This window comes from Bactrocera oleae, chromosome 6 (genome assembly GCF_042242935.1).
Source record: "Bactrocera oleae isolate idBacOlea1 chromosome 6, idBacOlea1, whole genome shotgun sequence".
Taxonomy (NCBI): domain Eukaryota; kingdom Metazoa; phylum Arthropoda; class Insecta; order Diptera; family Tephritidae; genus Bactrocera; species Bactrocera oleae.
In genome coordinates, this window is record NC_091540.1 from 56,515,298 (window position 1) to 56,529,565 (window position 14,268).

The window sequence follows — 14,268 nt, forward strand, 5'->3', positions numbered from 1 at the left end:
ATTATTCTACTCTGGACAAGGTATATTAAGTTTGCCACGAAGTTTGTAATACCCAAAAGGAAACATCGGACCGGAGACCCTACAAAGTATATATATAATATAATTGATCAGCATGAGGAGCTGAGTCAATTTAGCCATGTCCGTATGTATAACAACTCTCCCTCAGTACAACTCAATTCTAAGCTTTTAAGCACCTTTTGGTTTTAAGCGCTTTATTCAGTTAAAAAGGACTATAGCCTAAAGATGCGCTGTAAATCAAATCGCCTAAAAAACTTGGTTTGGAGTTGCACTTTTACAGATTTGTGTAGTCTCAACAAAGTTATGTTATATACATACAGTGATATGAGATTAAAATCTATTTTGTTAGCTTGCTTGAAATATCGAGAGTTTAGCTGGAGCTGCATTAAACATAAAAGTAGAACGTATTCTTCCCAGGAGTTATTATTTAGAGATCCGTCACCGTAGTATAGGTTTCTGAGCTGCCGAAAACTAATAGCAGTCAATGGATAAATAAAAGCTATTGCCGCTATAATTTGCAAAACATTGGAAAATTACAACATTCCTTTGGAAAATTAGCGTGGACAGGGATACGATAATGGTAATAATATTAGCGGTAAATATGAAGGAGCGCAAAATCGAATACAACCTAAAAATAAGTATACAGTTCTTGCGCCCTGTGATGGCTACACGCTGTATTTGGCTGGAGTCGACTCGACTTAAAGCTGTCCTCGAGCAATAACTTTTCTTGTCAAAAAGTTAAAAAAACTCAACCTTACGGCAGAAACTCGTTGAGACAGTGATGGAATTTTGAAATAAATGAGCAAATTTAAGTGTTTATTGATGGCCTCCATATGGTTTAACATCCTTCAGTCAATCAATGAAAGAAACTTAGTTCTTCAAGAGATCAATGTCACCATCGACGATGAAGTTAGAAATATAGAAAGCATTCTTGTAGATTTGAAATTTCGCGCGTTTGTTGCAGAGAATTTAGAGCATGTCGAACGATTTTGCCATCAGCAAGAAAACCAAAAGTGGATAAGAAATTGCAGTAAAAATGAAATTAAGTTCAAAAGAAATCGTTATAATTTCTATGGCAGTTCCATGATATGAAAGAAGATAACCCAAATTTTGTAAAAAATTATTCCGTTGATGTATCTGATAAGTTTTCCAATGAAGTTGTTCACCAGGATTAGCTACATTAAAGCCAAGAAGTTGGATTTCCAGACTATTATCGACGCATTCGCTGCCGCCAAAGCATGAAAAGTTCACTTCTATGTTCTAAACAATTGAAGATTGGAGGATTTTAAACTGCATGTTCAAAAACTTAATCATGATAAAGATTTGAAAAGACCCGTTTTTTCATTAATTAGAGCTATAAATAAATGTTTGACCGAGATGATTCTGTCTTCTAATAACTGTCAAGTCTTGCTATCCCTATATTCATATATTCCGGTAAAAAATATTTTTGACTAAAAGTCTATGTATGAACCAGTTTATACATCATTAATTTTTAAGATCGTACAAAAAAAAATTTTTTCCACTTAACATCAACAAAAAAAGCAAATTTAATACAGATGTGATGAGAGCATAAAACACTACGTCGTATTTGACTTATTCTTCAAAAGCACTGAAGTAGTAGGTGGAAGATAGTTAATAAAATGTATAAAGTATTAAAAACATACCACTGTAGGGAGAGGCCTCAACCTTTTACCCCTGGGCCCGGTTTTACTCTCGGCGGCCCTGACCATGGAAACCTCACTTAAGCATCTCTTTATCTTTGTTATATAATTTATAGAAAATGATCGCATCTTCAAAACGTACATAAAATAATTAAATTTCTTCAAACTTTAACCTAATATGAGCTTTAGTTTAAGTATTTATACTAAAAATTGTTTGCAAGCGCAAGCTCTCTTTTTATTTATGATTATTTTTGTCATATTAAATATGGCACTTTTTCCTTTATAGAATACCCTTCGTATTGCATTAGTTAAGGGATTGTCTATAGCAAGCAAGAGTAGTTCTTGGAAGCTTCTGTGTTTTGTTTCATATATAAAGTTGACATGTGATGAATTAAGTTAACCTTTCTTGCTTTGTTTCTTTGTTGTTTATCGTAGACCGCTTCACACTGAGCCTTCGCTGAAAAGCATCTTTATTAATTTAGTGATTAGTTAATCTGTGACACACTAAGTAATATATATGACTTAAAAATTCTGAGAAAACCTCAGCATCAGAATACCCAAAATTTTGATTCATTCCATTCAAGTTTTTCTAATTATTTTACACGATAGATCTTTTGGGGCATTATTATTTTCATACTCGTGTGTCTGTATTAATGTTTGACCCCCATAAGGGTTACATTATCAAACTTTTTGACTGCAAATCAAGCAAACACACAAAAACAACAACAGCACCAATAAACAGCGAACTCTTCTAGTGACACATTCTGCTCGAGCAACTAAACTTAAATACGCAAGTATGCTCATAAGTATGAATGTACGTTTGTATGTGTGGAAAAAGATTAGCAGGTACTTAAGAAAATATGAGTGTGTATGTATGTGCTGGTGTTCCGTTGATGAGCACGACAGGAAGACTCTACACCCAGCTAAGTATGGAAATGCACAGAAAGATATATATATGCACGATTTGTACATATGTATATATATATACTATATACCTATATACCTATATACATATGTACATAAACCATATATTCATAAGTGAGTTCATTCAAGAGTCTGCAGACTATCATTTTGCACCTTGCACGAGCGCAGTCTAAGATCAAGCGCGGAGAGAGCGCAGTTTATTTTAAGCTTGACGGCAATACTCGTGCTACCGTTATTAAATAGTTGTTGCTTGTGCATATGCGTAGGCGGATTTCGTGTTTTTTTTATTCATTTCCGTCTAGATTTTCGTTTGGTAAAGACATAACTGCATATAAGGTACTATATACTTATGTATGCAAGTATGTAAGTGCACGTTCGTATATGTAAATATTAATCGTAACTACATATATGTATGTGCATAGACACACATATACATGTCGCGTTGTCTGCACTTAAAGCCAATGCCAATGTCATAGTCATAGGTGATTTCCATTTTGATATTCGGAGGAAACGCGCCCGGCTTTGTTTATTTTGATTTATGTATATTATTATGTACTCATATTTATGTATACATATATAACTGTGCCGAGTAAGTCTTAGATTAATATTGATCACAGTCAATATTGAAACAGCTTATGTAAATATTAGCATTAATTAAAACACGAAAAAACGTTAATTTCGGCTGCACCAAAGCTATAATACCATTTACAGATGTATTTCTTATGGAATAGAAGCGTATAAAAAGATCTTTATATTGACTTTGATCGGTCAGTTTGATGGCAACTATATGCTTTAGTGGTTCGATCTGAACAAGTTGTTCGTAAATTGTAGCAGTGAGATAATAAACCATACCAAATTTCGTGAACATATCTTGTCAAATAAGAAAGTTTTCCAATTCAGAACTTGATTTGGATCGGTCATTTCGTATGGCAGCTAAGTGCTATAGTCATCCGATACCAGCTTCTTGGAGAAAAAAGGACATGTTTAAAATTTCAGACCGATATCTCAAAAACTGGAATCTGCCATGAAACAGCTCTATTATCCATTCGGTAAATAGTTGTATGTTCCTCCATTCGTCGGATATGACATATTATTTAATTATGTTTCAAACTGAGGGCCTACATCGTTACTATGGGGTTTCTATCCGACTAAATAAATATAATTTCCCACCAAAGAAGAATGTTTTGGGAAATTTTTTTGGACCATCGCTTCATCCACTACAGAAAATGATTATAAAATAGTGTCGACTATCATCGGGTATACAATGCAGCATACAATACCAAATAGACAACTTTCTTAGAAGAAAGTTGTTTGCGTCTTAGCACGTGAATGACTTTGAGATTCGATTTTTTGAAAGCATTTTCGTAAAAAACACGTTCATATGTTTACATGTATGTATATTGTACACATATTTGTGCTCATCATGCTTATGCCGGCACATGCTCTTAAAGCATACACAAGAGAACAACGAAATGGAGCAACACATAAAAGAATTGTGTACAAACTCACTTTTGAATTGAACAAATGATATAAAAGTCATAACCATCATCATACTCCCCGGAATGGCTTAAGATTGACAGATTAGCCTTTGATTTCAGTGCATTCAACTGAAATTCCAATTATTTGTACTTTTTGCATGCTCTCTGTATTGTTACTTAAAGTTGTCTTATACTTAAGTGAGTACTCTAGTCTAGAGGCCCGAATTTCGATGGTTTTTTGGCAATTGATTTATTCATATTTCAAGAGTACAAAAAATAATATAAGAATTAATTAAATTCCATCTAATGGCTTAAATATATTTAATTATACTGGATAATATCAAGGTGAATAGTCTAGATCTCATACTATATATATATATATATATATATATTTTAGTAATTAAAATCTGTGTAAACAGAAAATGTCATATTGTAACGGTAAGAGCGCTCACATTCCAATATGAGCTGAAAAGGTTAATAGTATTTGACTGGGAGTACTAAAAAACACCTAGGCCAATTTACCACTTTACCGTATACATTTTTGCGACAGCTTCTGTATGTACACAAATAGATTGTTAGTGCTGAGAAAATGTCTGCTTTTTTGTTACCAAACGATTGAAAACATAAAGAATACAAAAAAGTTTATTTTAAAAACACGGCAAAAACTATACATAAGAAAAAAGGATTTTTTTCTGTGCATGCATAATGGAGGGATTCACAATATATGTTAACATACAATAATATTAATAAATTCATTGGTGGCTTAATTTAAGAAAAACGATCATTTCGGCTGTACCGAAGCTATAATACCCTTCACAGATACATATCTTGTAGCATAAAATATATCTTTATCTCTGATCAGTTACCTTTATGTTATAGTGATCCGATCTGAACAATTTATTCGGAGATTTTAGTACTGTCTTGGGTAATAATCTATGCCGAATCTCGTGAAGATATCTTGTTAAATAAAAATGTTTTCACACAAGAGCTCGTGTTTGATCGGTCAGTTAGGATGACAGCTATATGCTAAAGTAGTCGAATCTAAATAATTTTTGCAGAAATTGTGACCTTGTCTCGGACAATAGTCTTTGACAAATTTTGTGAAGATATCTTGTCCAAAAGAGGATTTTTCATACAAGGACTTTATTTTGATTCGTAAATGTGACCGGCAGCTATATTCTATAGTGGTCTATCATTGGTGGTTTCGACGAATCAACAGCTTCTTGGTACAAAAAAGAGCGTATACAAAATTGATGAGATCGATATCTCAAAAACTCTGAGACTAGCACGCGTATATACAAAGGGACGGACATGACTAAATGGACTTAGATCGTTACGTTGACCATATATGTATGTATATATTTTAAAGAGTCTCCGACGAATATATTTGCAAATTAAAACCTCTGAATTTACGATATTTTGTGAATACACATAATACAAATACATACATACTTTACATATGTATTTATATAGAAACTTTAAATTCGCACGTAGCTATTTGTTAAAAATAAATGTCATGCTTTCGTGTTTTATTCAAAAACGTGCGCTAATTCAAAATAGCGGCAAATAAAACTAAATATCAACAAACAAATAAATAAAAGATTTGCAAATAAATGCGGCACTATAATAAGCACTATAAGTATAAATCACTGGTGTGGTTTTGATATTTTAAATACATAAAATTAATTATACTATATATAAATCGGTGATGAAAATAATTTTTTTGAAACCAAAATTATTAAATTTAAAGAATAAAGGAATTTTTTTTAAATTTCATTTAACATTTAGAACAATCCAAAATTAACTTTTCAATAAAGAAGAAAAAACAAATAAAAAAAATTTATGGAAACAAAAAACAATTTTTTTTTGTAAATATTAATTGCGGTATTTACATACATACAAATTAACTGAATTTTTTCATTAATTTGCTGGTAGCAGCTGTCACCTTTAAAAAGTAATTTCTACACACATTTATTAATATATTCAAAATTTTGTTCAGTTTTTGCTTAAAAATATTTTCTTGAAAAGAGTAAATAAAGTTTACCACGAAGTTTTGTATATAAAGAATATATGTATGTATATATAAATGATCAGCGTGACAAGCTGACACGATTTAGTCATGTCCGTCTGTATATGCGCAAACTAGTCCCTTAGTTTTTGAGATATCGATCTGAAATGTTGCACCACTATAGCATATATGTGCATAGCTGACATACATACTGAACGATTAAAATCAAGTTCTTGCAAAGTAAAAAATTTTTTTTTTGACAATATATTTGTCCCGAATTATTGTGCAAGGCAACGGTGCAAGAAACTGTTCAGATCGGACTACTATAAAACATAGCTGTCATATGTACATCCTGATCGATCAAAGTCAACACCTTGTATGGAAAACTTTTTTATGTAACAAGACATCTTCACGTAATTGGGCATAGATTATTTACCACAGTAACGCTTCAATTTCCTAACATATTGTTTAGATTGGTTCACTATAGCATATAGCTGCCATACAAACTGACTGATCAGAATCAAGTTTTTGTTAGGCAAACTCAAACCTGTGAGACTTATTATAGCTTCGATGCAACCTAATTTAACGTTTTTTGTTTTTTAAATTTTTTAAAGGATATTTAATATATGGTACATACATACATATAAATATATTTGAACTAAAGAATTTTTTTTTATTTCTTCTTTAATAAATTTTAGAGCAAAACATATTTACAACTTTTAAAATAAAATATATTAATTATTTCATTTCATTTACATATATATTTTTAAATTTTGAACTAAAAAATTTAAATATTTTTTTAATAAAATTATTTGTATTTCACACAGTTAGGCGAATTATCCTGTAGAAATTAATTTTTATATATTTTTAAGATCCATATGTCCATATTTTATTGTTTACTAAATTGAATTCTGTTTTTTTTTTAATTTTCCTGAGCAAACTAATCAGCGTTTCACACAAAATTTTGGCTTATCAATGCTTTCTTTTAAGCGCAATCACTTTTTCATTTAAACAGCGCAGAAGGATAAGAAATCTTTTCCAAAAGATATACGGAAATACTCCACTGTAGTAAAGAGTGACATTTTGCACACAACCTCACAACAGCACTCACACATATTCACATAACAACTCTCGCACACGCTTGTAAACGTCGCGAGCAATAGCGGATGTCAGCCAGGACACGCGCACACACAACACAAGCAAAACCACAACACACAAAAAAACCTTTTACAAGCGATTACGAAAATAAAACGTGATATCAAGCTCATAAGACACTGTCGGATCGCGTGAATATTTGTTTATATTATTTAGTTGGCTTTCGCATTAGAAAAAAGCAATAATACTAGAATATAACTTGTGTAACTTTGGTTTGTAACTGAAGCTTGGCAAGAACATAGCAGCATACTTATACATTTAAATATATATATATATATTTTAATTATGAAGCATTACAATTGTTTTTATATTATTTAATATTTACATTTTTTGGCGCACGGAAATATTTTTTTTTTTAATTCATTTATATTTCTTTAAACTTTAACAGTTTGACTGCTTCATTTTCATTTAATAAATTTCCACAAATTTCTATGTTGTTTCTGTGTTTGTTTACTTCGCTCTAGTGAAATAGGTGATTTTCAAATTTTTCCGCACAAGAAGACTACACTCATTAAGAGCCACTCGAAGACTGGAAAAGACTACGGCTCCGAGACCATAAAATACTATAACTATTCGACGAGTTCCCGCCGCTCGTTTGCTAGAAGCAATTACTCGCTCCACACATATGCACTATTTAGGCAGGCACACGCACACACACACACACACTCACGCATGCATACAAACATACACAGGGCCATATGGCATGCCGAGTTACCGCTTTATCGTAAAGAACATTTGCAGTGCCGAGACGCGATCAGTGCAACCTGAAATGCAAGCAGACAAGCTCATTGAGAATTTTAAGTGACAGTGACAAAGCAGCGAAGCTCCGCTCCGAAGCTACGTTTGCTATGCTAAGCAGAACGTGTACTTGGCAGCCCATACAGACGCACATACAAATATACATATGCATAGCCACAGTTATATACACACAAAACTATATGGCTCAAAAAGCGGCGTATCTGAGCGCACTACTCTACCTACTTGTGAGACATACATACATCCACACATACACTCGCTATAAGATCGTGTTCAGAGTGTGTCGCTGCACGATTTCATGGGGTGGGTACAACAACAACACACATCAGCCACAGCAGTATTCTTGCGTTTTTCACTCATACACTTGTGAAGTGTTGCCAAGGCTGATCTTCACTACGTATATTAGGGTGGTACTTTAGACATTTTGTGAAGTGGAAATTAGTTATTTACTCCAAAGTTATAATATGCTGCACAGGTGCATTTCTTATAGCAACTTTATTTATATTTAAATCTGAGAACGTAACCGGCCAAGGGCTTGCATTCAAAGCAAAACATTTTGCTTTTTTAATCACGTTGCTTGATATAAACAACCTTCAATTCGTGTTAAGGTTATTTAATAGTGAAAAAACATATTTTATGAAAAGCTTTATCCTGATTTCGAGATAGAATGCGTATATATAAACAGACAGACGGACATGGATAAATCGACTCAGCTCGTCACGCTGATCATTTATATATATATTCTTTTTAGAGTATCCGACGTATCATTCCATAATGTTACAAACTTCGTGGCAAACTGAAACAAAACACTTTTGAATTTTTTATATATATCCCATTTTCTAATGACGCATTTTCTGCATGGAGCCGACTTCAACTATGAGTAAGCTCGAATTATATGGACTTTAACGACTCACATCACCTTGTTCGCCAACTCATACATCTTTTGCTAGGTTTTATTATTATTGTACAATACAACGAAAGTTTAGATGAATATGCTTTCCGGGATCCACAGCCCTAAAATGTTAAGATTATTGGACATCTCCTTAAATATCCAACTTTTTATATACAGCGTCTTTTTATATCAAAAGACACCGGACCGCTAGCGGCCGCACTTAATCCAACAATAGGTTCACTTATCGTGCCCTCAAAAAAAAACAAAGAAAGCAACACAGAATAGAAATGTTTCCATTGTATTATTGAAAGTTTCAATTTCTTAAAAAGTATTTTTTCTGAAATTCGATAAATGTAGCTAAAGCAAAGCTAAATTAGAAGGCACTAAATGGAATACTTTTTATAATGTTACATTTGAAACTGGCTGCTCATTGAGGATGTTTACAGAATAATCATGGTCACGATCTGATCAGCTCTTCTTCAAAAAGTAGAGTACTTTATCATTCAGCAAATCTTCATTTTTCTGTCACATATATACTAACGTCTGATGGGTGTTATTTATGGAAGCCGAGCGTCCAAATCAGTTTTAGATTTGACTCTTGTACCTTAACTGCATTTTAAAGGATTTTCAGTCTTAAAATAATACGTCTTCAATAACAACTAACCGTCCCCGGCTCAGTTTAAATTGGTTGCTGGTTTTTATGCGGCCTTAATTAATTTTTTTTAAAAAAGCTAAAAGTGCAATGATTGAAAATTGTAATTTTTGAATCCAAAAAATAAATGATTATATCTTTAGTAAACGGTTTGGTGTCTAAAATTGAATTCAAGAAGAAAGTTAGGCTAAGTTTGGACAAAGGAATACAATGTTTTTTATGAAACATATGAGAATAAGAATATATAAACAACATTGATTGAACATTTTTAATATAAACCTGACCGAACCTCAATTTCAAATACAATTTTCTGTTTCATGAACTTACAAAATTTTAGAGACACATCAGCACATCTGCAAACTTTATGAACACAGTGTACTTAATGTGATCCATTCAAAATAGTTTGAACAATATGTACTGATTTATACCTATGTGTGGGATTATACATATTTAGAAGTATGGTTGTTGAAGTTGATCTGAAACAAAAGCTTGGCTTAAAATGCAAAGGTGTCTGTTCTAATTACTGCATATTTTTACATTTTAAGGGCACTGACATGTCACACGAAAGCTACGAGTAAATGCAATTATAATTACGAGTGTTCCATATTCTAGCTTAATATTTTTAGCTGCCATGAGAAATGACTTTCTAAGTTAACTACGATTAAAGCTTCTTCGAAATTTTGTATATCATTCTTTGTAATAAATTGCATGGGTATTTTGATCGAAAAATTCTTTCGGATTATATAAAATACATACTTGTATATATTTATCTTGAAATTCTGAATTGGAAACTAAAAACGACATTATACATTATACATATTAACATATACATTTAAAAAGAATGTGACAGCTTTAACGATTTAAAAGTGGCTTAATCGATTTTGAATGAAACTTCACCCAAATCTCAGGACATTTTCAAAAAATTCACGGAAGAAATCTATTGGCTGTACGATGAGTATATAATAATAAAAAATATTTCCTATATAAAAATGAAACAACAAAAAGTCGAGGGTTTTAGGCTTACATGTTCATCTCCCGAAATAAAATATACGAGACTAAAATATACCAAGTAGGTGGCGCCTGGTAAGAAATATTTCTAAAACTATATTAACCATCAGATTTACTTTTTATTTGGTTAACATATTTATAATAAGAAATAAAAGATTCAGATGATAAATCCGATTGGATAGATCGAGCTGAAGTCGAAGTATCTCTCAAATCCTAATAAACATAAGATACCAAACTGACTGACAAAAAAAAAAACAACATTTTGACTTATTTTAATAAACATCTTTATTATAGTATTCAAAAACGGCCAATACAAACGTGCCGACGCTCAATCCAATTTTTCAAACACTTGTTACATGCCTCGGCTAGGATGGACTTCAGCGAATTTTGGTTTTTTCAGGACAGTTTCGACGTCACATTCATAAACTTATGTCTCGTCACCAGTAATGATGCTATTTGATGAACGTAGGGTCCTCAGCTAAGTTGTCAAGCACACCTCTATTCGACGTCGTATATACCCAAACCATTAACCAACTGACTTCACGACCTTCACTGAATGCAGACTCTCCAAAACACTTCTGCAAAATTTTCAACGATTCCGTAGCCGTAATTGCATTGGTAGTACAAAAATTCAAGCGAACACGTTGTTAATTTTTTTTCCATAATAAAAATTGCCAGACGGTCTTTTAGCGTAGTAAACAAACCGCCTGTTCGTAAGCAACTGGCAGCGAAAAAAGTTCGTGTTCTAACCAATGCCACAGATTTTCGAAATGCGATAGAATTGATTGGAGTTTGAACAGATAAAACTTTATGTTGATGAACTTCATCAGAAGTGTTTCAGAGAGGCAATAATAGAGTGAGGTGATTTTAGTCCCGATGGTTTCACAATGGTATTCTTAAAGGACTTCCACTTACCTATGTAACAAACAATTGCCAAACATACACTAAATGAAATATGGAGATCTAACTTCACACGAACATAAAAAAGGTTGTACAAAACTTGGAAAGAAAAACCTTTATTGATTCTAGTTCAATATATTATGCTATACTAAAGAGCGTAGTGAAAATTTCTGAAGAATATTTTAGTGTACATTATATTTTTAACTTTTGAGGTTTCTATTAAACTATTAAACTTTTGGATAATTTTTTATAAAACAAAGTGTCAAAAAGACCGGTTTCGTAAGAATTAAGTTGACCTGGAAAAGTGTTATTCCCATAATTGGAAGGGGATTTTATGACGCATGATGATGCGCTCTTAGTCCACTTTTATATATGATTTTTAATACTATTGAGCGCAAGTTCCGACTAATAAATTACTAATAAAGCTTTTAGCTAAAATATATGAGAAGGTAGCAATACGAAATATTTTCACTACTTACATCAAATACTAACGGTATTATGATTCAAACGCTAAAAACGGTTTTTTTTTTATTTGTTCATAAAGTAGCACTCATATTGTGTAAATCTGTACTTTATAAAAGGTATCTACAAGTATGTACATAAGTATCATTTTCAATTCACCGAAACGCATACAAAGAGTGTATTAGATTTACATTTGAAAAGGACGGATAAGCGAAGTTGGTTTTTTGGATGTTAAGTCACTAAATAATAGTGAACCAAACAAGCATAGAATCTTTAATGAATGTGAATCATACAAAAGTATTACATGTATAAATAGATATTATATATACATATCTAAACACATATTTATGTACATATATATGTGTATATACACATATGTACTGATATACATATGTATTTACTTAACAAAGTAACACCTAACATTTCAATAGAAATCGTTTCAGTCGGCTTACCTTAATATACCACTGTGAGTATTGTTAGCTTACAATTAGTACTGATTTACTAGAAGTACAAGAACTAGTTGTCTACATTTGGCCGCGCTTTATAAGGTCAATGCGAGATTATACGTCTTTGGTATACATATACATATGTAAGTATATATTTGTGCATGTACTGCGTGTGGAAATATCATTGAGTGGATTGTGCTGAGCTCAAATCTCTGCTGAGTCTTAATACCGGAATTATAGAAAAAACCTATATTCGATAAAAAAAAATTTAAATTATTATTATTACATTAACCGCCCAATGTAACATACATATTTCCTAATGGGTACACAACACACGTGTATTCTTTGACTCACCAAAATAGAGAATAACACACGAAGCTTTGTAATTTGAGTAACTTGTATTTGTTTTTTTCTACTGTTAAAAACTTGTTTGTGTGCGAGCATATGTGCACTGACTCTTTTGTGCATATTTACATATGCCTCGTTTATATAAGCCATGTGATAGGGCGTACAAAACATAAGCTAAGGGACTAGTTACATTTGGAACAATAGTAGACTATAAGTTTCACTAAAGCTCCTCACTCAGCAAGGAGAATGAAAATAATAATATTATTCGTTTTCATAGAAAATATATCTAATATAAACTAGGGTAAATTTCACAAAATATTAGTTTGTATCCGCGCACTGCTTGAGTAAAAGAATAATAGAAATATGTCGAATCGATCCCAAGGAAGGCATAAGTTACTCTCTCTCTCTCTCTCTCTAGGTGAATGCTGCTCGCTCTATATTCATCTATAATTTTCTTGCCAACGTAACCGACCTTTTTGGTGATAGATAATGGTTCTGCATCAAATTTATTTAACGCGCGCTAAGTTGGTTCATATTTGATCGTAAAAAAGGAAAATTAGAGCTTGAAGACGAAAGCATAAAATTATGTCGGCTAGTCTAAAACTAAGCTTTCATAACTTCTTGAAAATATAAATGCTGAGATTGCGTCCATCCCGTTCAAACACTGGCAGTGCTCAGAGCATGTTACTCTCCCGTCATCACTAAGTTGATGGGGTAGGCGTAGGTTGAGAGTACTCCCTCTTCGCGGAACCTTTTTCTACAGGTTCCTTTTCAGCTCTCACACCTGTGAGGGATTTGGAGGCAGGGTGAAGCGATTGGAAAATAGCTGCAATAAGCATTTTCACGGTTGCTTAGAAGTTATGAGGGAGGATAGGAGGTGGAGTCTTCTGTCGTGAGCTTTTCATCAACTCGAGCTTCAAGCTACCAGACCACAGGAGCGCCTTTCAAGCGTAGATATCTGTCATCAAGGTAGCAGTAGATGTACTGAAGTCTGAAGTGCAGATTCCTTCAGAAAGGTGTGCATTCACTCTGATAGCAAAGTGGCTGCGCTGACTTTGAGCTCGCTGACTGGGCGCCCAAAACTAGTTAAGGAGAGCATGATCTCATGTGCAATAGCATAAAGAGTATTTCGTATTAGGCTTGTTTGGGTGCCCGGCCACAGCGGAATCGCCGCAAACCGTAAAGCCGATGAGATTGCTATGGCGGGCACTCTTACCACAATATCATACTTTAGGAAGCGAGACAAGCGCTGGTCAACAACCAGAATAAAAGTTACTTTTGGAGAGGGTTCTTAGTGTGGTAATCGGAAAAGTTTTTGTGTGTATATAGTGCAAATATATATATTTTTTACAAAGTATTGTATGTGAGTGAATTCAACAGTTTTTGTCCAAATATTTAAGAATAAAAATATGTCGGGAAAGCGTTTACTTACACTTTGTAGAGTTAGATTATAATGCAATTATACTGGTCTTCCCCGTGCTACAACAATAGCAAAAACGGCTATTTTTGATACCTTAAAAATGTGAAAATCGTAAATTACAAGTAGATTATATTTAGCAT

At 32.8% G+C, this 14,268-nt stretch overlaps 1 protein-coding gene across 4 annotated transcripts in view; it reads right to left on the reverse strand.

Annotated features, from left to right (window-relative positions):
- Ncc69 (sodium chloride cotransporter 69) overlaps positions 1–7,779 on the reverse strand; it is a 29,401-nt gene extending 21,622 nt beyond the window's left edge. For 3 of the 4 annotated variants that reach the window (XM_036360592.2, XM_036360589.2, XM_070110941.1), the window contains exon 1: positions 7,570–7,778. The gene's annotated coding sequence lies outside the window, so the exon portion shown is untranslated. Of the gene's footprint in view, positions 1–7,569 lie in introns of all 4 variants that reach the window. The other variant, XM_070110942.1, reaches the window with a different exon arrangement.
- Positions 7,780–14,268: the final 6,489 nt, after the last annotated feature.